At 43.1% G+C, this 27322-nt stretch overlaps 1 long non-coding RNA gene across 3 annotated transcripts; it reads left to right on the top strand.

Annotated features, from left to right (window-relative positions):
* The first annotated feature begins 117 nt into the window (after nucleotides 1-117).
* LOC112257336 lies at nucleotides 118-12815 on the top strand. 3 transcript variants are annotated; one of them, XR_006084005.1, is made up of 3 exons: nucleotides 118-449; nucleotides 749-932; nucleotides 12379-12815. It is a non-coding gene; the product is annotated as an uncharacterized LOC112257336 (long non-coding RNA). The 3 variants fall into 3 exon arrangements; XR_006084004.1 differs by having other exon boundaries at nucleotides 119-449; nucleotides 12376-12815; XR_002954555.2 differs by lacking the exon at nucleotides 12379-12815 and adding an exon at nucleotides 1695-2612 and having other exon boundaries at nucleotides 120-449.
* The last annotated feature ends 14507 nt before the right edge of the window (nucleotides 12816-27322 follow it).

Here is a 27322-nt window from a genome sequence, read left to right as displayed (position 1 = left end):
AAAGTTTATTTTAATTTTGTGAAAGACAATAAAAATCGAACTACATGTTTCTGAATCTGCACGTCTAACAGTGGTTCATATATTTGAACCACTGTTAGGCAGATGATTTGAGGCCTGAATGCTGATTGACTGAAAGCCGTGGAATGTCAGACCAACAAAATATTTATTTGTACCGCTCTAGTTACGTTGGTAACCAGTTTATAATAGCAATAAGGCACCTCGGGGGGTTGTAATATATTGATATACCAAAAGGCAAAGGGCTGTGTTCTAGCACTCCGCGTTGCGTCGTGATTAAGAACAGCCCTTAGCTGTTGTTTATTGGCCATATACCACACAATTGCTTATTGCTTAAATATACCGTGTTGATTTGTTATTGTGCATTCCTGCATCCAGGAGCGCCTTCTTACGGTTTTCCTGCATGCTCAAGTCATTGTGCTACACTGGGAGAGGTAGGAACGATGTTTCTGTCGTCTTCAGACAAGTTAAGATTCCTTTAAGTACAAAATCATACACAGTGTTTTGTTCAAGAATAATGTTGTATATTTAGAGTTTACTCATAAGTGGATGGTATTGGCAATGTGCTATTGGAATTGTACTTTTTAGGATGATATTAACGTTTTAAATGCAACATGTGGCTACTAGCTAGCTAAAGTATTGTATGTGTGAACTATGACTAGATCCTCCACTGATTCCAGTCCTAGAACATATTTGTGCTCTACAAATGTTTTGTATTTCCTTTGGGATTCAGGAGCGAGAACTCTCATACAATAAAACAACCTGATCTCCGAAGTCCACGTTTTTAATCTCAATCACACACAGCGGAGCAGTACAGCACCGGTTACATTGGTGACTTCTAGACCCGGATTCATCGATGATCAACGTCAGCTCGATCACCGTGGAGCTGCTGCTCTAGAGACTGTTTACATCATGAGGTACTCCTGTCGCCTTGTGGCAAAAAACGAAACTGCAGTCTATTTTCATTCCTGTAAAAAAAAAAAAAATCTAAACTATGTATTTAGAGTTTATGGTTAACTAACATAGAAGTGTGTTCACTAACAGACATTTGAACATGGTTTAGTGAACAAATTGGTATGTAGTAATGACCAGGTACAACTGATATATTTATTCTCAAAGTTGCCAGGATGCCAGGTGCCCTAATTAAATCATTACACTCATAACTTAAGCATTACATAAATAGAAAATAAGCCATTTATTTGTTGTTAACCAAATCCGAAACTCATTGACCTCTATACAAAACTCCTAATTTGGTGGGTGGAAAATTGCAAAAATTCCACCTGCTGGAGGGAGAGATTTTTCGCAGGGTTGGGCCTCTCTCCTTCTCTTCCTCTCTGGTAGCTATAGCTCTTTGTGAACAGGAATAATCATGGTTGTCACTAGTTAAGTCACAAAGGGTTTGTTTATAAATTCACTCTGGCTATCTACTCCTATTTCAGAGCACCCTCGTCTGAGTGTGCCAGAGCAAAGAATTACTGATGAATTTACTAACCCGCACCACCCGTTGCAAACATTTCAGTCATCAACTCTCTAAACAACACAAACAGCCTAACCAACAATGCTAGGGTGAATAACTTGGTCACAGTGAGCTGTTCTCTCATTTGTATCAGGAAGGAGCTAGCAAGATAACTAGAAATGGTATTAATTCATTCCACTGACTGCATGTTTTGTTGGTTAAGGCACGTCCGGATTTTCATTTGGCTCACTTGCAGCCAAAACAACATTATCCTCAGCTTTTTGGCTTTGCCACGACCACCCAAAGGACATCCAGCCATCTTGACACAACTTTAGGAAGCACTGGAGTCAACATGGGCCAGCATCCTTGTGGAACGCTTTAGACACCTCGTAGAGTCCACGCCTCGACGAATTGATGCTGTATGAGAGCAAAAGGAATGCAGCTCAATATTAGGAAGGTGTTCCTTATGTTTTGTACACTCAGTGTATATTTGGCTTTGTGTTTTAGGTAATTATCCTCCTGAAAGTTGAGTTTGTCTCCCAGTGTCTGTTGGAAAGCAGACTGAACCAGGTTTTCCTCTAGAATTACACCTGGATTTGGCTCTTTTCTGTTTCTTTAAATCCTAAAATAACTCTCAAACCCATAACATGATACAGCCACCATCATGCTTGAAAATATGAAGAGGTATACTCAGTGATGTGTTGGATTTGCCCCAAACATAGCACTTTGTATTCAGGACAAAAGCTAAATTTCTTTGCCACATTTTTTTGCAGTATTTAGTGCCTTGTTACAAACAGGATGTGTGTTTTGGAATATTTTAAGTCTGTATAGGCTTCCTTTTCACTCTGTCAATTGTGTTATTAGTCCCTCCTTTGCATTGGAAAATCTCCCTGGTCTTTGTGGTTGGATGTGTGTTTAAAATTCACTGAGGGACCTTACAGATCATTTTATGGGGTACAGAGATGGGATAGTCATTCAAGAGTTAAACACAATAATTGTACACAGAGTGAACCCATGCAATTTATTATGTTTCTTGTTAAGCTAATATTTAATCCTGAATTTATGCTGAATTTATTTATGCTTGCCATAACAACAATGTTGAATATTTGTTGACTCAAGACATTTCAGCTTTTCATTAATTAATATATAAACATTTTTAAAAACATAATTCCACTTTGATATTATGGGGTATTGTGTGGAAATCAGTGGCACAATTTCAATTTAATCTATTTTGTATGTAAATTCAGGCTGTAACAACAAAATGTGGAAAAGGGACTCCTTGACTTACAGCCTTATTCTAAAACTGATTAAATGAATAAGTATTCAGACCCTTTGCTATGAGATTTGAAATTGAGTTCAGGTCCATCTTGTTTCCATTGACCATCCTAGAGATGTTTCTACAACTTGGAGTCCACCTGTGGTAAATTCAATTTATTGGACATTATTTTTAAAGGCACACACCTGTCTATATAAGGTCCCACAGTTGACAGTGCATGTCAGAGCAAAAAACAAGCCATGAGGTCGAAGGAATTGTTCATAGAGCTCTGAGACAGGATTATGTTGAGGCACAGATCTGGGGAAGGGTACCAAACAATGTCTGCAGCATTGAAGGTACCCAAGAACACAGTGGCCTCCATCATTCTTAATGGAAGAAGTTTGGAACCACCAAGACTCTTCCTCGAGCTGGCCGCCTGGCAAAACTAAGGAATCGGGGGAGAAGGGCCTTGGTCAGAGAGTGACCATTGGGTTCTTGGTCACATCTGACAGAGCTTCAGAGTTCCTCTGTGGAGATGGGAGAACCTTCCAGAAGGACAACCATCTCTGTAGCACTCCACCAATCAGGCCTTTGTGATAGAGTGACCAGACGGAAGTCACTCAGTAAAAGGCACACGACAGCCCACTTGGAGTTTGCCAAAAGGCACCGAAAGGACTCTCAGACCATGAGAAGTAAAGATTCTCTGGTCTGATGAAACCAAGATTGAACTCTTTGGCCTGAATGCCAAACATCACGTCTGGAGGAAACCTGGCACCATCCCTACGGTGAAGCATGGTGGTGGCAGAATCTAATTTTATTGGTTACGTACACGTGGTTAGCAGATGTTATTGCGAGTGTAGCGAAATGCTTGTGCTTCTAATTCCGACAAGTAATCTAACAATTCCACAACTAGCTAATACACAAATCTAAGTAAAGGGATGGAATGATAATATGTACAGTTGAAGTCGGAAGTTTACATACACCTTAGCCAAATATTTTAAACTCAGTTTTTCACAATTCCTGACATTTAATCTGAGTAAAGATTCCATGTCTTAGGTCAGTTAGGATCATCACTTTATTTTAAGAATGTGACATGTCAGAATAATAGTAGAGAATTATTTATTTCAGCTTTTATTTCTTTCATCACATTCCCAGTGGGTCAGAAGTTTACATACACTCAATTAGTATTTGGTAGCATTGCCTTTAAAATGTTTAACTTGGGTCAAATGTTTCAGGTAGCCTTCCACAAGCTTCCCACAATAAGTTGGGTGAATTTTGGCCCATTCCTACTGACAGAGCTGGTGTAACGGAGTCCGGTTTGTCGGCCTCCTTGCTCGCACATGCTTTTTCAGTTCTGCCCACAAATTTTCTATGGGATTGAGGTCAGGGCTTTATGATGGCCACTCCAATACCTTGACTTTGTTGTCTTTAAGCCATTTTGCCACAACTTTGGAAGTATGCTTGGGGTCATTGTCTATTTGGAAGACCCATTTGCGACCACGCTTTAACTTCCAAGCTGTTTAAAGGCAACTTAGTGCATGTAAACTTGTGAAATAATCTGTCTAAACAATTTGTTGGAAAAATGACTTGTGTGATGCATAAAACAGATGACCTAACCGACTTGCCAAAACTATAGTTTGTTAACAAGACATTTCTGGAGTGGTTGAAAAACAAGCTTTAATCACTCCAACCTAAGTCTATGTAAACTTCCGACTTCAACTGTACATATAAATATATGGATGGGCCATGACCGACCGGCATCAACGAGATGCAATAGATGGTTTAAAATACAGTATATACATCTGGGATGTAAACATCATTAATAAAGTTACTAGTGGTCCATTTGTGAGAACTTCTTAGGGCTAGGCCCCTTTTTTCTCAATTTCCGGCTGAATGACGTGCCCAAAGTAAACTGCCTGTTGCTCAGGCCCTGATGCCAGGATATGTGTTGGGCAGACCGCACCACCCTCTGGAGAGCCCTGCTGTTGCGGGTGGTGCAGTTGCCGTACCAGGCGGTGATATAGCCCGAAAGGATGCTCTCAATTGTGCATCTGTAAAAGTTTGTAAGGGTTTATAAGGTGACAAGCCACATTTTCTTCAGCCTCCTGAGGTTGAACAGGCACTGTTGCGCCTTCACCATGCTATCTGTGTGGGTGGACAATTTCAGTTTGTCGGTGATGTGTACGCCAAGGAACTTAACTTTCCACCTTCTCCACTGCTGTCCCATCTGCTGTTTCCTGAAGTCCACAATCATCTCCTTTGTTTTGATTGAGAGTGATATAATGTTTTGTTAAAGTTGAGTGAGAGGTTGTTTTCCTGACACCACACTCCGAGTCCCCTCAACTTCTCCCTGTAGGCTGTTTTGTCGTTGTTGGTGATCAAGCCTACTACTGTTGTGTCATCTGTAAACTTGATGATTGAGTTGGCGGCGTGCATGGCCACACAGTCATGGGTGAACAGGGAGTACAGGAGAGGGCTGAGCACGCATCTTTGTGGGTCCCCAGTGTTGAGGATCAGCAAAGTGGAGAGGTTGTTTCTTACCTTCACTACCTGGGGGTGGCCCATCAGGAAGTCCAGGACCCAGTTGCACAGGGCGGGGTTCAGACCTAGGGCCTCAAGCTTAATGATGAGCTTGAAGTGTTGAATGCTGAGTTGTAGTCAATGAACAGCATTCTTACATAGGTATTCCTCTAGTCCAGATGGGATAGAGAAGTGTGATGGCGACTGCATCGTCTGTGGACCTATTGGGGCAGTATGCACATTTAAGTGGGTCTATGGTGACATCTAAGATGGAGGCGATATGATCCTTGATTAGTCTCTCAAAGCACTTCATGATGACAGCAGTGAGTGCTATGGGGCGATAGTCATTCAGTTCAGTTACCTTTGCCTTCTTAGGTGCAGGAACAATGGTGGCCATCTTGAAGCATGTGGGGACAGCAGACTGGGATAGGGAAAGATTGAATATGTCTGTAAATACACCAGCCAGCTGGTCTGCTCATGCTCTGAGGACTCTGCTAGGGATGCCGTCTGGGCCAGCAGCCTTGCGAGGGTTGACACGTTTAAATGTCTTACTGACGTCGGCCACGGAGAAGGAGAGGGGAGGCACAGTCCTTGGTAGCAGGCCGCGTCGGTGACACTGTATTATCCTCAAAGCGGGCAATGAAGGTTTGTCTGATAGCAAGACGTCGGTGTCCGTGACATGGCAGGTTTTCCTTTTGTAGTCCGTGATTGCCTGTAGACCCTGCGACACATCTCATGTCTGAGCCGTTGAATTGCAACTCCACTTTGTCCCTATACTGACGTTTTGCTTGTTTGATTGCCTTGCGGAGGGAATAACTACACTGTTTGTATTCGGCCATATTCCCGGTCATCGTTACATGCGGTGGTTTGCGCTTTCAGTTTTGGGCGAATGCCAGTTTCTGCTTAGGGTAGGTATTAACCTTTTTGGGATAGGGGGCAGCATTTTCACTTTTTGGATGAATAGCGTGCCCAGAGTGAACTGCCTCCTACTCTTTCCCAGATGCTAATATATGCATATTATTATTGGATAGAAAACACTCTGAAGTTTCTAAAACTATTTGAATGTTGTCTGTGAGTATAACAGAACTCATATGGCAGGCGAAAACCTGAGAAAAATTCAACCAGGAAGTGGGACATCTGAGGTTTGTAGTTTTTCAAAGCTTGGCCTACCGATTACACATTGAGATTACACATGGATGAGGTTGCACTTCCTATGGCGTCCACTAGATTTCAACCGTCTTTTGAAACTTGCATGAGGATTCTACTATAAAGGAGGGGCTCATGAGACCTCTTTGAGTCAGTGGTCTGGCAGAGAGCCTTGATCTCATGACGCGCGCTCCCGATAGAGTTACCTCTCGTTCCAGTGCTTCTCTGAAGACAAAGGAATTCTCCGGTTGGAACATTATTGATGTTTTATGTTAACATCCTAACGATTGATTCCATACATCATTTGACATGTTTCTAAAGGACTGTAACGGAACTTTTTGAGTTTTTGTCTGGACGAAGTGCCTGCACCTCATGAAGATGGATTACTGGGCTGAAGACCCTAACAACAAGTGGCTATTTGGACATAAATGATGGAACTTTATGGAACAAATCAGTCATTTATTGTCGAACTGGGATTCCTGGGAGTGCCTTCTGATGAAGATCATCAAAGGTAAGTGAATATTTATGGTTTTGTTTCTAACTTTGTTGATTCCAAAATGGTGGATATTCCTCTAGCTGTTTTGGGTTCTGAGTGCCATTCTCAGATTATGCTTATTCTGTCAAGTTTTTAAAAAATCTGACACAGCGGTTGCATTAAGGAGAAGTCTATCTTTAATTCTGTGAATAACGCTATCTTTTATCAATGTTTTATTATGAGTATTTCTGCAAAATCCCAGGATGTTTTGGAATCTAAACATTACTGCACGTAAGGCACCAATGTAAACTGATATTTTTTTATATAAATATGCACATTATCGAACAAAACATACATGATGTCCTGTGAGTGTCATCTGATAAAATGAATCACTAACCTTTGATCTTCATCTATATTTCTGCTTTTTGTGACTCCTATCTTTGGCTGGGAAAAATGGCTGTGTGTTTATTCGACTTGGCGGTGATCTAACATAATCATATGTTGTGCAATAGCTGTAAAGCATTTTTGAAATCGGACATGGTGGGTAGATTAACAAGATGTTTATCTTTCATTTGCTGTATTGGACTTGTTAATAATGTGTGAAAGTTAGATATTTCAAAAAAATATTTTTGAATTTCGTGCGCTGCCTTTTCAGCGGAATGTTGTCGAGGGGTTCCCCTGCGCTAGAAAGGTTCATTGTCACAGTGGGAACAACATCTCAAATGCACTCCCTTATAAACTCACTCACTGAATCAGCGTATAAATCTATATTATTCTCTGATCAAAACAATCTTGAAGCGTGGATTCCGATTGGTCAGACCAGCGTTGAATGGTCCTAGTCACAGGTACATCCTGTTTGAGTTTCTGCCTATAGGAGGGGAGAAGCAAAATGGAGTCGTGGTTGGATTTGCCGAACAGAAGGCTGGGGAGGGCCTTGTATGCATCGCGGAAGTTAGAGTAGCAGTGATCCAGTGTTTTGCCAGCCTGGGTACTACAATCGATATGCTGATAGAATTTATGTAGGCTTGTTCTCAAATTTGCTTTAAAATCCCCAGTTACAATAAATGCAACCACCGGATGTATTTCCAGTTTGCATAGAGTCCAGTGAAGTTCCTTGAGGGCCGTTGTGGTGTCTGCTTGGGGGGAGGGGGGGATATACACCGCAGTGACAATACCCGACAATAACCAATAATCTCTTGGGAGATAATACAGACGGCATTTGATTGTGAGGAATTCTATGTCCGGTGATCAGAAGGACTTGAGTTGTTACGGTTTTCTTCCGTTGAAGGAGAGTCGGACCAAAATGCAGCGTGGTTGACAATATACATCTTTAATAAAGAAGAAACACGAACTATACAAAAACAATAAACGTAACGTGAAAACCGAAACAGCCTATTTGGTGAATACAAAACACTGAGACATGAACAATCACCCACGAAACACTCAAAGAATATGGCTGCCTAAATATGGTTCCCAATCAGAGACAACGAGAATCACCTGCCTCTGATTGAGAACCGCCTCAGGCAACCATAGACTTTGCTAGAACACCCCACTAAGCCACAATCCCAAAACCTACGAAAAACCCCCATACACAAACACAACACAAAATAAACCCATGTCACACCCTGGCCTGACCAAATAAATATAGAAAAAACAAAATACTAAGACCAGGGCGTGACATGAGTGGCCTTCACACCTCTCCTCCTCAACCTCACATACCTTTACACACTCTGTAATGAAAGCCACAATTTGATAACCCTCTTCTGTGTGGGTGTGTGTACAGTCGTGGCCAAAAGTTTTGAGAATGACACAAATATTAATTTCCACAAAGTCTGCTGCCTCAGTTTGTATGATGGCAATTTGCGAATACTCCAGAATGTTTTAAAGAGTTATCAGATGAATTGCAATTAATTTAAAAGTCTCTCTTTGCCATGGAAAGGAACTGAATCCCAAAAAAACATTTCCACTGCATTTCAGCCCTGCCACAAAAGGAACAGCTGACATCATGTCAGTGATTCTCTCGTTAACGCGGGTGTGAGTGTTGACGAGGACAAGGCTGGAGATCACTCTGTCATGCTGATTGAGTTTGAATAACAGACTGGAAGCTTCAAAAGGAGGGTGGTGCTTGGAATCATTGTTCTTCCTCTGTCAACTATGGTTAACCGGCAAGGAAACACATGGCGTCATCATTGCTTTGCACAAAAAGTGCTTCATAGGCAAGGATATTGCTGCTAGTAAGATTGCACCTAAATCAACCACTTATCGGATCATCAAGAACTTCAAGGAGAGCGGTTAAATTGTTGTGAGGAAGGCTTCTTCAGGGCGCCCAAGAAAGTCCAGCAAGCGCCAGGAACGTCTCCTAACGTTGAATCAGCTGCTGGATCGAGGCACCACCAGTACAGAGCTTGCTTGGGAATGGCAGCAGGCTGGTGTGAGTGCATCTGCACGCACAGTGAGGCAAAGACTTTTGGAGGATGGCCTGGTGTCAAGAAGGGCAGCAAAGAAGCCACTTCTCTCCAGGAAAAACATCTGCGACAGACTGATATTCTGCAAAAGGTACAGGAATTGGACTGCTGAGGACTGGGGTAAAATTATTTTCTCTGAATCCCCTTTCCGATTGTTTGGGGCATCTGGAAAAAAGCTTGTCCGGAGAACACAATGTGAGCGCTACCATCAGTTCTGTGTCATGCCAACAGTAAAGCATCCTGAGACCATTCGTGTATGGGGTTGCTTCTCAGCCAAGGGAGTGGGCTCACTCACAATTTTGCCTAAGAACACAGCCATGAATAAAGAATGGTACCAACACATCCTCCGAGAGCAACTTCTCCCAACCATCCAGGAACAGTTTGGTGACAAACAATGCCTTTTCCAGCATGATGGAGCAGTCCGAAACAGTCCGAAGGCTTTGAATGCCTTGGGTGGTTCGAACAAAGGATCCTCTTCGGAAAAGTCATAATGCTGGTAAATTGACGTCACTCTGATATCCAATAGTTCTTTCCGGCTGTATATAATAACACTTAAATAAAAATCGTATCTTATTTTAGAATAAGGCTTTAATGTAATAAGGTGTGACTTGCTTCAGGAAACTAGGCGTATTTCGCAAGTCACGACTTCACAGGAGAGGCATTTGAATGTTTATTTTATTTTTGGGGGGGGGCAGAAATGTGTAACATTTGAACATTTGTGTGCCTTAACAAACCTGTATGCCATCTGTAAATAGAAATAAAGTTGTTAAATTACGAGCCTTGTTGGTTTAGCCACTGAAAAAGACTAGCCATGTGTATGTGACAAATAAAATGTGATTAGACAAAGAAGCCAATAAGGCAGAGTGTAGCCTTCATTTTATCTGATTCTCTATAGTAAAAAAACATTGATGCATATATTTTGTAAAGTGGTTCCTTGCATCATACAATGATGTAAAAATGGTGTTACAGACCTTCTTTTGCGGGACAGTGAAAAAGCAGTCCTACTTGTCCGAAGACAAGTGTCTAAATAAAGTTCATGTCAAGCCCTGAATGATATCCTTTATTGTCCCTGAAGGGAACATTTGAATTGGAAATTTAGAAGTGATTTGTCTGTCTGCATATACACTACATGACCAAAAGTATGTGGACACCTGCTCGTCGAACATCTCATTCCAAAATGGAGTTGGTCCCCCCCTTTGCCCTTACAACAGCCTCCACTCTTCTGGGAAGGCTTTCCACTACATGTTGGAACATTGCTGCAGGGACTTGCTTCTATTCAGCCACAAGAGCATTAGTGAGGTCAGACACTGATGTTGGGCGATTAGGCCTGGCTCGCAGTCAGCGTTCCAATTCATCCCAAAGGTGTTCGATGGGGTTGAGGTCAGGGCGCTGTGCAGGCCAGTCAATTTCTTCCACACCGATCTCGACGAACCATCTCGGTATGGACCTCGCTTTGTGGAAGCAAGTCCCCCTTGTCTTCGAACAAGTAGGACTGTTTTTTTTGTCATGCTGAAACAGGAAAGGGACCTTCCCCAAATTGTTGCCACAAGGTTGGAAGCACATAATCATCTAGAATGTCATTGTATTTTGTAGTATTAGGATTTCTCAGGGCCTAACACGAACCATGAAAAACAGCCCCATTCCTTTACAGTTGGCACTATGCATTGTAGTGTACTTCTGGCATCTGTCAAATCCAGATTTGTCCGTCGGACTGCCAATTGGTGAATTCATCACTCCAGAGAATGTGTTTCCACTGCTCCAGATGTACACCACTCCAGCCAACACTTGGCATTGCACATTTTGATCTGAGGCTTGTGTGTGGCTGCTCAGCCATGAAAACCCATTTCATGAATCTCCCGACTAACAGTTATTGTGCTGACATTGCTTCCAGAGGCAGTTTGGAACTCAGTAGTTAGTGTTACAACCGAGGACAGATGATTATTATTATTTATTTTCTTCTATTTTTTTATATTTTTTTTACGCGCTTCAGCGGTCCCGTTCTGTGAGCTTGTGTGCTTGAGCCATTTCCACTTCACAATAACAGCACTTACAGTTGACCGGGCAGCTCTAGCAGGGCAGACGTTTGACGAACTGACTTGTTGGAAAGGTTGCATCCTATGACGATGCTACGAGCCATTTTACTGCCAATGTTTGTCTATGGAGATTGCATGTCTGTGTCAAGTTTTTTTTTACTCCAGGGGGATGGGAAATTTAAATACCCCACTTTAAACAATGCTACCTTATATAATGCCCCTACATTGTTCAATTCCGTAGTATCCAATTGGTTTTAGTAGTTACTATCTTGTCTCATCGCTACAACTCCCGTACGGGCTCAGGAGAAACGAAGGTCGAGAGTCATGCGTCCTCCGAAACACAACCCAACCAAGCCGCACTGCTTCTTTAACACAGCGTGGTGCACCCGGAAGCCAGCCGCACCAATGTGTCGGAGGAAACACCGTGCAACCTGGTCAGCGTGCACTGCGCCACAGGAGTCGATAGTGCGCGATCATACAAGGATATTCCTACCGGCCAAACCCTCCCTAACCCGGACTACGCTAGGCCAATTGTGCGTCGCCCCATGGACCTCCCGGTCGCGGCAGGCTGCGACAGAGCCTGGGCTCGAACCCAGAGTCTCTGGTGGCACAGCCGGGAGGCCCTGTGGTGTGATTTATTTATTTTTACATATTTTTTTGTTTTTTGCATTTTTATATGCGTTTTTTTTATTTTACCAGGAAAGTTGACTGAGAACACATTCTCATTTACAGCAACGACCTGGAGAATAGTTACAGGGGAGAGGAGGGGATGAATGAGCCAATTGTAAGCTGGGGATGATTAGGTGGCCCTGATGGTATGACGGCAAGGGGTGTGGCTGAAACAACCAAATCCACTCATTTAAAGGGGTGTCCACATACTTTTGTGAATATAGTGTGTGGTCAGCCGTTAGTCCATCAGTAGTACTGAGTGTCTCTGTTCATATTAGTGTAGGTATGGTTAGTCAGTATTGTTGACTGTCTCCATTTTTTTCTTTTCCCCCTCTCCTCAGCAGCAGGCGGGTCCGAGTCTGCTGATCAGTGTGATCAAAGACCTCGTGGAAGACCTCAATCTGATAGGACACAGCTTCCTGGACTTGCTCAGCTGACCCACCCTGCCCTTTTCACTGTCCGTCTGAGCTGGATTCAAATAGTATTTGCTTTCTTTCAAATACTTTGAGCATTTGATTGATCCGGTCTGATGCACGGTTGCACATTATGGGACTATTGGACGGCAGGTGAAGTATTTTAAAATGAAAGGGATGTTTATTTAAACCAGGTCTGATGCTGATAACCATTATTAAAGGGACATGCCACTTTGTTGGCAACACATCTCTCTCTTTCTGTGTTTCGCACTCAAAGCTCCCATCCATCTGAACTAAGATGTGACTGTTTTGAGTTGTTCAATATGTTGGGTGATATTCAACAAATAAATACGCTTTCTATTGCTTTAGCCATTTGTATATGATCGCATGAGAATACTGCACAAGCCCAACATGGCTTAATAATAAGGTTTCATTGAAGAGCCTTTCTCCAGAACTGAGTTTGGATCTCTTTTCTGACCCAAGTGTCACCAGCATCACCGTGCTAGCTTATCCAAGTGTCACCAGCATCACCGTGCTAGCTTATCCAAGTGTCACCAGCATCACCGTGCTAGCTTATCCAAGTGTCACCAGCATCACCGTGCTAGCTTATCCAAGTGTCACCAGCATCACCGTGCTAGCTTATCCAAGTGTCACCAGCATCACCGTGCTAGCTTATCCAAGTGTCACCAGCATCACCGTGCTAGCTTATCCAAGTATCACTGTGCTAGCTTGGCAGCTTCACTTCCTCCCTCAATCTGCCTCTGACTGGGCTTGAACCAGTTATGTCACTGAAAAAGATTAGTTTCAAAGGCACCATGGGAAACATTTTACGCTGTGGGTGAGTTTCTGGTTCAATTGTAATCCATTACACAAGCATAGATACTATGCGTACACCTCACTTCTGCACCATTTCTAAAAGAAATGCTTGTCCCGTGTCGCTCTCTTTGTTCTTGTTATACTGCTTACATAGTGACTAAGCAATGGCTGTGCAGCTTTCATCTATAGAAGCAACATTCCTTTGGTCTTAACATAACATTATTTTGGTCGTAACACAACATTCCTTTGGTCAGCTATAGTGGCTATTGTATGAATAGTCAGGTATCCCCTAAAATATCTTTCTAATGTGTTCCTCTGTCTACTGAGAAAGAATCTCGGTAGTAATTCTGTCCTTTTGGAGATGGCTGGGGACATTGAGTCGAATGAGTAGATTCCAGTTTATAATAATATATTTCCTCTTGAGGTGGTGTATCAGTGGGGGTCATCTCCTTCATGCTTCAGGTGGCCTCCTCCCACCAGGCGGAAGGCCTTCATGAACTCATTAATGTCTACTCTGACGTCAATATTGAAGCCTATTCTGACATCCTAATTGATTTCACACTGACGTCCTTGTTGAAGTCTGTGATGACGTCCTTGTTGAGGTGTTCGCAGCCATTCCAGAGAGACCATATAGCCATTACAGACAGACCATATAGCCATTACAGACAGACCATATAGCCATTACAGAGAGACCATATAGCCATTCCAGAGAGACCATATAGCCATTACAGAGAGACCATATAGCCATTCCAGAGAGACCATATAGCCATTACAGAGAGACCATATAGCCATTACAGACAGACCATATAGCCATTACAGAGAGACCATATAGCCATTCCAGAGAGACCATATAGCCATTACAGAGAGACCATATAGCCATTCCAGAGAGACCATATAGCCATTCCAGAGAGACCATATAGCCATTACAGAGAGACCATATAGCCATTCCAGAGAGACCATATAGCCATTACAGAGAGACCATATAGCCATTACAGACAGACCATATAGCCATTCCAGAGAGACCATATAGCCATTACAGACAGACCATATAGCCATTACAGAGAGACCATATAGCCATTACAGACAGACCATATAGCCATTACAGAGAGACCATATAGCCATTACAGAGAGACCATATAGCCATTACAGACAGACCATATAGCCATTCCAGAGAGACCATATAGCCATTACAGAGAGACCATATAGCCATTACAGAGAGACCATATAGCCATTACAGACAGACCATATAGCCATTACAGACAGACCATATAGCCATTACAGAGAGACCATATAGCCATTACAGAGAGACCATATAGCCATTACAGAGAGACCATATAGCCATTACAGACAGACCATATAGCCATTACAGACAGACCATATAGCCATTACAGACAGACCATATAGCCATTACAGACAGACCATATAGCCATTACAGAGAGACCATATAGCCATTACAGAGAGACCATATAGCCATTACAGAGAGACCATATAGCCATTACAGACAGACCATATAGCCATTACAGACAGACCATATAGCCATTACAGACAGACCATATAGCCATTACAGACAGACCATATAGCCATTACAGAGAGACCATATAGCCATTACAGACAGACCATATAGCCATTACAGAGAGACCATATAGCCATTACAGAGAGACCATATAGCCATTACAGACAGACCATATAGCCATTACAGAGAGACCATATAGCCATTACAGACAGACCATATAGCCATTACAGAGAGACCATATAGCCATTACAGACAGACCATATAGCCATTACAGAGAGACCATATAGCCATTACAGACAGACCATATAGCCATTACAGACAGACCATATAGCCATTACAGACAGACCATATAGCCATTACAGACAGACCATATAGCCATTACAGACAGACCATATAGCCATTACAGACAGACCATATAGCCATTACAGAGAGACCATATAGCCATTACAGAGAGACCATATAGCCATTACAGACAGACCATATAGCCATTACAGACAGACCATATAGCCATTACAGACAGACCATATAGCCATTACAGACAGACCATATAGCCATTACAGACAGACCATATAGCCATTACAGACAGACCATATAGCCATTACAGAGAGACCATATAGCCATTACAGACAGACCATATAGCCATTACAGACAGACCATATAGCCATTACAGACAGACCATATAGCCATTACAGACAGACCATATAGCCATTACAGACAGACCATATAGCCATTACAGACAGACCATATAGCCATTACAGACAGACCATATAGCCATTACAGACAGACCATATAGCCATTACAGACAGACCATATAGCCATTACAGACAGACCATATAGCCATTACAGAGAGACCATATAGCCATTACAGACAGACCATATAGCCATTACAGACAGACCATATAGCCATTACAGACCAGATTACAGACAGACCATATAGCCATTACAGACAGACCATATAGCCATTACAGAGAGACCATATAGCCATTACAGAGAGACCATATAGCCATTACAGACAGACCATATAGCCATTACAGACAGACCATATAGCCATTACAGAGAGACCATATAGCCATTACAGAGATACCATATAGGCATTACAGACAGACCATATAGCCATTACAGACAGACCATATAGCCATTACAGAGAGACCATATAGCCATTACAGAGAGACCATATAGCCATTACAGACAGACCATATAGCCATTACAGACAGACCATATAGCCATTACAGAGAGACCATATAGCCATTACAGACAGACCATATAGCCATTACAGGCAGACCATATAGCCATTACAGACAGACCATATAGCCATTACAGACAGACCATATAGCCATTACAGACAGACCATATAGCCATTACAGACAGACCATATAGCCATTACAGACAGACCATATAGCCATTACAGAGAGACCATATAGCCATTACAGAGAGACCATATAGCCATTACAGACAGACCATATAGCCATTACAGACAGACCATATAGCCATTACAGAGAGACCATATAGCCATTACAGAGAGACCATATAGCCATTACAGACAGACCATATAGCCATTACAGACAGACCATATAGCCATTACAGAGAGACCATATAGCCATTACAGACAGACCATATAGCCATTACAGACAGACCATATAGCCATTACAGACAGACCATATAGCCATTACAGACAGACCATATAGCCATTACAGACAGACCATATAGCCATTACAGACAGACCATATAGCCATTACAGACAGACCATATAGCCATTACAGACAGACCATATAGCCATTACAGACAGACCATATAGCCATTACAGACAGACCATATAGCCATTACAGACAGACCATATAGCCATTACAGACAGACCATATAGCCATTACAAAGAGACCATATAGCCATTACAGAGAGACCATATAGCCATTACAGAGAGACCATATAGCCATTACAGAGAGACCATATAGCCATTACAGAGAGACCATATAGCCATTACAGACAGACCATATAGCCATTACAGACAGACCATATAGCCATTACAGACAGACCATATAGCCATTACAGAGAGACCATATAGCCATTACAGACAGACCATATAGCCATTACAGACAGACCATATAGCCATTACAGACAGACCATATAGCCATTACAGACAGACCATATAGCCATTACAGACAGACCATATAGCCATTACAGACAGACCATATAGCCATTACAGACAGACCATATAGCCATTACAGACAGACCATATAGCCATTACAGACAGACCATATAGCCATTACAGACAGACCATATAGCCATTACAGACAGACCATATAGCCATTACAGACAGACCATATAGCCATTACAGACAGACCATATAGCCATTACAGACAGACCATATAGCCATTACAGAGAGACCATATAGCCATTACAGACAGACCATATAGCCATTACAGACAGACCATATAGCCATTACAGACAGACCATATAGCCATTACAGACAGACCATATAGCCATTACAGACAGACCATATAGCCATTACAGACAGACCATATAGCCATTACAGAGAGACCATATAGCCATTACAGACAGACCATATAGCCATTACAGAGAGACCATATAGCCATTACAGACAGACCATATAGCCATTACAGACAGACCATATAGCCATTACAGAGAGACCATATAGCCATTACAGACAGACCATATAGCCATTACAGACAGACCATATAGCCATTACAGAGAGACCATATAGCCATTACAGAGAGACCATATAGCCATTACAGACAGACCATATAGCCATTACAGACAGACCATATAGCCATTACAGACAGACCATATAGCCATTACAGACAGACCATATAGCCATTACAGACAGACCATATAGCCATTACAGACAGACCATATAGCCATTACAGAGAGACCATATAGCCATTACAGAGAGACCGTGCAGCAATAACACAGTCAGCCTCAAACTGCTACCTTAAAACCCTATAACCCTTACCCAGCGTTTCCCAAACATGGTCCCGGGGACCCCAAAGGGTGCACATGTTGACCATAGCACTACACAGATGATTCAAATAATCCAAGCTTGATGATGAGTTGTTTGTTTGAATCAGCTGTGTAGCTCTAGGGCAAAGAAACAGAACATGCATTCCTTGGGGTCCCCAGGACACTGCCCTAACCCTTCTGGTCAGGCCCAGTTTCAACACAGCCTCCATGGAACTGGCCCGGAGAGATCAGATGTGAGAGAGAGAGACCAGTCGGACCAGATAGATACCGCACAGCCTCACATTGATAACGCAGACAATCTTTACTGCATAGAGAGAGATCAAGTTTTATATATGCTTTACTGAGCCATAAAGACACATAAGAGACCAGTAAAACACAATTTGATGTTGACACACCATTCATTGTCCACTGGGAACATTTACGATTTGAAGAGACTGCTAGGTACTATTTACTGTTGCCATTTATAGCCACTAGATGGTGATGAATAGTCAACCGGCTATATAATGTTTCTAAACTACTGAGGACGAACAGAGGTTACTGGTAGTTGTGATATGAGTGAAACCGTGAGTGTGTGGTTCGTCACCAGCATATTCTCCGGGTCGTCTTCCTGAATGAGGTGTTCAGAGGTTACTGGTAGTTGTGATATGAGTGAAACAGTGAGTGTGTGGTTCGTCACCAGCATATTCTCCGGGTCGTCTTCCTGAATGAGGTGTTCAGAGGTTACTGGTAGTTGTGATATGAGTGAAACAGTGAGTGTGTGGTTCGTCACCAGCATATTCTCCGGGTCGTCTTCCTGAATGAGGTGTTCAGAGGTTACTGGTAGTTGTGATATGAGTGAAACAGTGAGTGTGTGGTTCGTCACCAGCATATTCTCCGGGTCGTCTTCCTGAATGAGGTGTTCAGAGGTTACTGGTAGTTGTGATATGAGTGAAACAGTGAGTGTGTGGTTCGTCACCAGCATATTCTCCGGGTCGTCTTCCTGAATGAGGTGTTCAGAGGTTACTGGTAGTTGTGATATGAGTGAAACAGTGAGTGTGTGGTTCGTCACCAGCATATTCTCCGGGTCGTCTTCCTGAATGAGGTGTTCAGAGGTTACTGGTAGTTGTGATATGAGTGAAACAGTGAGTGTGTGGTTCGTCACCAGCATATTCTCCGGGTCGTCTTCCCAAATGAGGTGTTAAAACAGCTGCTCCCTCAAAGCCTTTAGATCTGAAAGCTCAGTCCGCCCAACACTGAAAACACAAGGGCATGAACTGTCATTCGGTATTATGGTTTGTGTGGAACTCCAAGAAGAGTATCTGCTGCTATTGCAACAGCTAATGGTGGATCCTAATAAAATACCAACTACATCATAGGGGATTAACCACATCACACACAGTGGATACCGTGTCTGTAGGAGGTATTCATGGTATTCACTGCAGGGGTTTTTAGTGGAAGTAGCATATGTGGGAGGTATCAGTTATCAAGCATAACACACAAACAGTAGGACTACTGATCATTTCAGGAGGCCGCATACTAATGTGAGAGCTTTTCATATTTCCCCTCCAAACAGATGACACAATGTTACCAGTGTTGAGCAATTGGATTTCCCAGAGTCATATAAGTATCTCTATGGGATGGCTGGTGTGACGTCTGTTTCATCTCTAAGGATGGCTGGTGTGACGTCTGTTTCTTTTGCCTCATTGTGATCACCCTGGTAGTCCTGTTGGCCTGGTACTGGATGGAGTGAGGCACCCTGGTAGTCCTGTTGGCCTGGTACGTCTGGGCCCCATCTATTGAGCAGCGTGATCTTGTGTCATTCCAGGACCTCTTCTGTCACTGTTTAGAGCCTCCTTAAAGGAGGGAGGTGCAGGAATCAGGAGCAGGAGAACAAGGATGTCCCAGTAGCACAATCGTTTATTTAAGAAATCCCAACTCCGCAACAACATGGGGGAGAATACACCCAAATGAGGTCGCCACCCACAGGGAAAAAACGTTACACACGGAGGAGAAACCTCTACTCCTAAACACATACCAAACGGTACAAACTGCTGTGTAAAAGAACCCCGTGGTGCAGACACCCCTAACAAAGATACCACAGCAAACATTCCCGCAAAAAGACAAGCAGGCAGCGGAGGTAAATAACCCCCCCGAAATAAACTAATAGGACACAGGTGTAAACAATACAGACAGACGGTGGTGGCAGCTAGTAGGCCGGCGACGACGACCGCCGAGCACCGCCCGAACAGGGAGAGGAGCCACCTTCGGTGGAAGTCGTGACAGTCACGTCTGGGCCTCATCTAATGAGCAGTGTGAGGTTGTGTCATTCCAGGACCTCTTCTGTCACATCTGGGCCCCAGTCGCAGCCTCCACCTCGCACCTCATTGGGGACACAGCCGTTCTGAGGCATGGGGGTCGCTCCACAGCATGTCCACAATCTGTAGCCCAGACAGACAACACCAGGGTACTAGTCAGTACCACCACTAAGGAGATAGGAACGGAGTCATGTTGACCTTCCACTCTATTCACTGGTACTTTAGGAAAAACGTCCATCCAAATCCATCCGTCCATCCCAGCAATAAATGTGGCATAAATCTAAGCATTCCGTCTGATGTCAGTCACCTGTTATACTCTCTGGTGACAGCTGGTGCACGCAAGATTTGGTTCTGAGGACGGATATTAGCTGTTTCCACTCGTCCTGTACTTCTCCAGCAGCTCCCCAGTATCTCAGTCAGTCTGGTTCAGGGTTAGTCAGGGAGTTACGGAGATCTCCATAGGACTGTGCTGTGAGGTCCACTCTGGTAATGAAGGGAGGGTCTGTGGTGTCCGAGATTCCGCCATGCAGAACCAACACCTTGTGATCAATTACCATTGCCAAAGGGCAACCAGCTGAAGATCTTCTGAAGAAGCTTTAGAACCTTCTTGCCATGAAGCTGAGGACAAACCAAGCAACCGAATAATGCTAATTATGCATAAGTTAAAGCTGCAATATGTCACTTTTTGGGCGAACCGACCAAATTCACATAGACGCGTGAGTTATAGATCTGTTATTCTCATTGAAAGGAAGTCTAAGAAGCGGTAGATCTGTTCTATTTCTATGCTTCTCGTTCTGAAGTTTTGTGCGTCTGTCACAAAACTCTATTTTTGCTCATGGAAAATATTTCACAGCAGGTTAACATGGCACAATGACTCTCTACACTATACTTGATTGTTTTGTCACAAACTGAAAGTAGGCGAACTATTCAAACTCTATCAGAAAGGAAATTGCGGAGCGATTACATTGCATAGTGCATCTTTTAATAGAGATTAAATATGTCAGCATTAGTGATTACAGTGTCAAGGGGTCGGAAAGACTGTTTCCATATTTTGTTACATTACAGCCTTATTCTAAAATTGATTAAATACATTTTTCCCTCATCAATCTACACACAATACCCCATCATGACAAAGCAAAAACTGTTTTTTTTAGAAATCTTTGCTAGTTTATAGGAAAGAAAATGACTGAAATATCACATTTTGATAAGTATTCAGACCCTTTACTCGGTACTTTGTTGAAGCACTTTTGGCAGCGATTACAGCATTAAGTCTTCTTGGGTATGACGTTACAAGCTTGGCACACCTGTATTTGGGGAGTTTCTCCAATTCTTCTCTGCAGTTCCTCTCAAGCTCTGTCAGGTTGGATGGGGAGCATCGCTACACAGCTATTTTCAGGTCTCTCCAGAGATGTTCGATCAGGTTCAAGTCCGGGCTCTTGCTGGGTCACTGAAGGACATTCACTCCTGCGTTGTCTTGGCTCGGAAGGTGAACCTTTGCCCCAGTCTGAGGTCCTGAGTGCTCTGGAGCAGGTTTTCATCAAGGATCTCTCAGTACTTTGCTCCATTCATCTTTCCTGACTAGTCTCCCAGTCCCTGCTGCACAAAAACCTCCCCACAGCATGATGCTACCACCGCCATGCTTCATCGTAGGGACGGTGCCAGGTTTCCTCCAGACGTGACGCTTGGCATTCAGGCCAAAGAGTTCAATCTTGGTTTCATCAGACCAGAGAATCTTGTTTCTCATGGTCTGAGAGTCCTTTAGGTGCCTTTTGGCAAACTCCAAGCGGGCTGACATGTGCCTTTTATTGAGGAGTGGCTTTCATTTAGCCACTTTACCATAAAGGCCTGATTGGTGGAGTGCTGCAGAGATGGTTGTCCATCTGGAAGGCTCTCTCATCTCCACAGAGGAACTCTGGAGCTCAGTCAGAGTGATCAACGGGTTCTTGGTCACCTCCCTGACCAAAGCCCTTCTCCCCCGATTGCCCAGTTTGGCCGGGCAGCCAGCTCTAGGAAGAGTCTTGGTGGCTCCAAACTTTTTCAATTTAAGAATAATGGAAGCCACTGTGTTCTTGGGGATCTTCAAAGCTGCAGAAAAGTTTTGGTACCCTTCTCCAGATCTGTGCCTTGACACAATCCGGTCTCAGAGCTTTTACGGACAATTCCTTCGACCTCATGGCTTGGTTTTTGCTCTGACATGCACTGTCTACTGCGGGACCTTATATAGACAGGTGTGTGCCTTTCCAAATCATGTCCAATCAATTGAATTTACCACAGGCGGACTCCAATTAAGTTGTAGAAACATCTCAAGGATGATGAATAGAAACAGGATGCACCTGAGCTTGTCTGACCACCATGCAATTTCTAAAAACCTGTTTTTGCTTTGACGTTATAGGGTATTGTGTGTAGATTGACGAGGAAAAAATGTATTTAATCAATTTTTGAATAAGGCTTGTAACATAACAAAATGTGGGAAAAGTCAAGGGGTCTGATTACTTTCCGAATGCACTGTATATTGTAAACTCTGGGACCTATTCTGCAACCTGTGTAGTGCTCCCAACCCTTTGGTGTGCTGCATAGTCGTTTACACTATTCATACATAAAACATTTGTATTTAATCAATAACTAAGTGGATGTGTTGCCAGCCAACCTGTCACCAATGTAATAATGTAACCTAAAACAAACTCGTCACCCTAACCCTTAATGGGTCAGTGTCCTGGCTATTTACGGCTGGCTCACTGACGGACTGGCACACACACACAGAGAGAGAAAGAGAAGGAGTGAGAGAGATTTTCACACATTTGGCAGAGAGAAAGGTCCTGTAATCTCCCATATTGAAATAGAAATGGATAGACATGGTAGAAGTGGACTCTGATCATGGGTACACATCATGCTGGGGAAGATTAGACTATTCTGCTAAACATAATCAACTACCTATGGTGGGGTTATCTTGGTTAAATATATTGGTGTAGCCTGAAAATTCTAGTTTATTATACCCTTGGTTTGGGGACTGAAAGACAAACATGACCAGTCTTTTAAAATGACACAAGGTGAGCCCTGTACTTCCCAAGCACCTGAACATAACATGTTAAAAAGTGCATGGGTTGAATGATGTTTCCCCTGGGGAGTACCAGAGAAGAAGATATTATACTGTACATACAGTACAGTATGTCTGACAGTACCTGAGGTTAAGATGTGGTCCTCGTTAGATTAGACCAGGAGGAAGGATCGTTAGGATAGACCAGGAGGAAGGAACATTAGGATAGACCAGGAAGAAGGGATCGTTAGGATAGACCAGGAGGAAGGGATCATTAGGATAGACCAGGAGGAAGGATCGTTAGGATAGACCAGGAGGAAGGATCGTTAGGATAGACCAGGAGGAAGGATCGTTAGGATAGACCAGGAGGAAGGATCGTTAGGATAGACCAGGAGGAAGGATCGTTAGGATAGACCAGGAGGAAGGATCGTTAGGATAGACCAGGAGGAAGGATCGTTAGGATAGACCAGGAGGAAGGATCGTTAGGATAGACCAGGAGGAAGGAACGTTAGGATAGACCAGGAGGAAGGATCGTTAGGATAGACCAGGAAGAAGGGATCGTTAGGATAGACCAGGAGGAAGGAACATTAGGATAGACCAGGAGGAAGGAACATTAGGATAGACCAGGAGGAAGGATCGTTAGGATAGACCAGGAAGAAGGGATCGTTAGGATAGACCAGGAGGAAGGAACATTAGGATAGACCAGGAGGAAGGATCGTTAGGATAGACCAGGAGGAAGGATCGTTAGGATAGACCAGGAGGAAGGATCGTTAGGATAGACCAGGAGGAAGGATCGTTAGGATAGACCAGGAGGAAGGATCGTTAGGATAGACCAGGAGGAAGGATCGTTAGGATAGACCATGAAGAAGGGATCGTTAGGATAGACCAGGAGGAAGGAACGTTAGGATAGACCAGGAGGAAGGAACGTTAGGATAGACCAGGAGGAAGGATCGTTAGGATAGACCAGGAGGAAGGATCGTTAGGATAGACCAGGAGGAAGGATCGTTAGGATAGACCAGGAGGAAGGGATCGTTAGGATAGACCAGGAGGAAGGATCGTTAGGATAGACCAGGAGGAAGGATCGTTAGGATAGACCAGGAGGAAGGATCGTTAGGATAGACCATGAGGAAGGAACGTTAGGATAGACCAGGAGGAAGGAACGTTAGGATAGACCAGGAGGAAGGATCGTTAGGATAGACCAGGAGGAAGGATCGTTAGGATAGACCAGGAGGAAGGATCGTTAGGATGGACCAGGAGGAAGGATCGTTAGGATAGACCAGGAGGAAGGATCGTTAGGATAGACCAGGAGGAAGGATCGTTAGGATAGACCAGGAGGAAGGATCGTTAGGATAGACCAGGAGGAAGGAACGTTAGGATAGACCAGGAGGAAGGATCGTTAGGATAGACCAGGAGGAAGGATCGTTAGGATGGACCAGGAGGAAGGATCGTTAGGATAGACCAGGAGGAAGGATCGTTAGGATAGACCAGGAAGAAGGGATCGTTAGGATAGACCAGGAGGAAGGATCGTTAGGATAGACCAGGAGGAAGGATCGTTAGGATAGACCAGGAGGAAGGATCGTTAGGATAGACCAGGAAGAAGGGATCGTTAGGATAGACCAGGAGGAAGGATCGTTAGGATGGACCAGGAGGAAGGAAAACAGGATGTGGAGTGTATGCATGGAATCTTTTCTTCTATCCACAATGTCTCTGTGGAAGACATATGGCTTCTCAGTCGATGGCAGGCCATTCTCATCGGGATAGGATGAGACATGTGTAAGGGGGGTGTTGATAAGGAAGTGGAGAGAATGTTGAAGGGCATGCACATGTCAAATACTTAGAGAAAGCCTAAATTGTTTTGCATCTATTATGAAGAATAACCGTGTATTCTTCATATAAAAAATACACAATTTTACCCAGCTTGTAGAACACCAACAAAAGATCCTCAAGATGCCCATGGAAACTCCTGTTGAGAGGGAAGGCTTTACCATTGAGTGACAGGCTGGTAAAACATGGTAACAACACAGTGGCAGACTGGTACAACAACATTAGTGACAGACTGGTACAACAACATTAGTGACAGACTGGTACAACAACATTAGTGACAGACTGGTACAACAACATTAGTGACAGACTGGTACAACAACATTAGTGACAGGCTGGTAAAACAACATAGTGACAGACTGGTACAACAACATTAGTGACAGGCTGGTAAAACAACATAGTGACAGACTGGTACAACAACATAGTGACAGACTGGTAAAACAACATAGTGACAGACTGGTAAAACAACATAGTGACAGACTGGTAAAACAACATAGTGACAGACTGGTACAACAACATAGTGACAGACTGGTAAAACAACATAGTGACAGACTGGTAAAACAACATAGTGACAGGCTGGTAAAACAACATAGTGACAGACTGGTAAAACAACATAGTGACAGACTGGTACAACAACATAGTGACAGACTGGTACAACAACATAGTGACAGACTGGTACAACAACATAGTGACAGGCTGGTAAAACAACATAGTGACAGACTGGTAAAACAACATAGTGACAGACTGGTACAACAACATAGTGACAGACTGGTACAACAACATAGTGACAGACTGGTAAAACAACATAGTGACAGACTGGTACAACAACATAGTGACAGACTGGTACAACAACATAGTGACAGACTGGTAAAACAACATAGTGACAGACTGGTACAACAACATAGTGACAGACTGGTACAACAACATAGTGACAGACTGGTAAAACAACATAGTGACAGACTGGTACAACAACATAGTGACAGACTGGTACAACAACATAGTGACAGACTGGTAAAACAACATAGTGACAGACTGGTACAACAACATAGTGACAGGCTGGTAAAACAACATAGTGACAGACTGGTACAACAACATAGTGACAGACTGGTACAACAACATAGTGACAGACTGGTAAAACAACATAGTGACAGACTGGTACAACAACATAGTGACAGACTGGTAAAACAACATAGTGACAGACTGGTACAACAACATAGTGACAGGCTGGTAAAACAACATAGTGACAGACTGGTACAACAACATAGTGACAGACTGGTACAACAACATAGTGACAGACTGGTAAAACAACATAGTGACAGACTGGTACAACAACATAGTGACAGACTGGTAAAACAACATTAGTGACAGACTGGTACAACAACATTAGTGACAGGCTGGTAAAACAACATAGTGACAGACTGGTACAACAACATTAGTGACAGGCTGGTAAAACAACATAGTGACAGACTGGTACAACAACATAGTGACAGACTGGTAAAACAACATAGTGACAGACTGGTAAAACAACATAGTGACAGACTGGTAAAACAACATAGTGACAGACTGGTAAAACAACATAGTGACAGGCTGGTAAAACAACATAGTGACAGACTGGTAAAACAACATAGTGACAGACTGGTACAACAACATAGTGACAGACTGGTACAACAACATAGTGACAGACTGGTACAACAACATAGTGACAGGCTGGTAAAACAACATAGTGACAGACTGGTAAAACAACATAGTGACAGACTGGTACAACAACATAGTGACAGACTGGTACAACAACATAGTGACAGACTGGTAAAACAACATAGTGACAGACTGGTACAACAACATAGTGACAGACTGGTAAAACAACATAGTGACAGACTGGTACAACAACATAGTGACAGACTGGTACAACAACATAGTGACAGACTGGTAAAACAACATAGTGACAGACTGGTACAACAACATAGTGACAGACTGGTACAACAACATAGTGACAGACTGGTAAAACAACATAGTGACAGACTGGTACAACAACATAGTGACAGGCTGGTAAAACAACATAGTGACAGACTGGTACAACAACATAGTGACAGACTGGTACAACAACATAGTGACAGACTGGTAAAACAACATAGTGACAGACTGGTACAACAACATAGTGACAGACTGGTAAAACAACATAGTGACAGACTGGTAAAACAACATAGTGACAGACTGGTACAACAACATAGTGACAGACTGGTAAAACAACATAGTGACAACATAGTGACAGGCTGGTAAAACAACATAGTGACAGGCTGGTACAACAACATAGTGACAGACTGGTAAAACAACATAGTGACAGGCTGGTACAACAACATAGTGACAGACTGGTAAAACAACATAGTGACAGGCTGGTAAAACAACATAGTGACAGACTGGTAC

This window comes from Oncorhynchus tshawytscha, linkage group LG09, assembly GCF_018296145.1.
Source record: "Oncorhynchus tshawytscha isolate Ot180627B linkage group LG09, Otsh_v2.0, whole genome shotgun sequence".
Lineage (NCBI taxonomy): Eukaryota > Metazoa > Chordata > Actinopteri > Salmoniformes > Salmonidae > Oncorhynchus > Oncorhynchus tshawytscha.
This window is presented reverse-complemented; position numbering and strand designations above follow the sequence as displayed.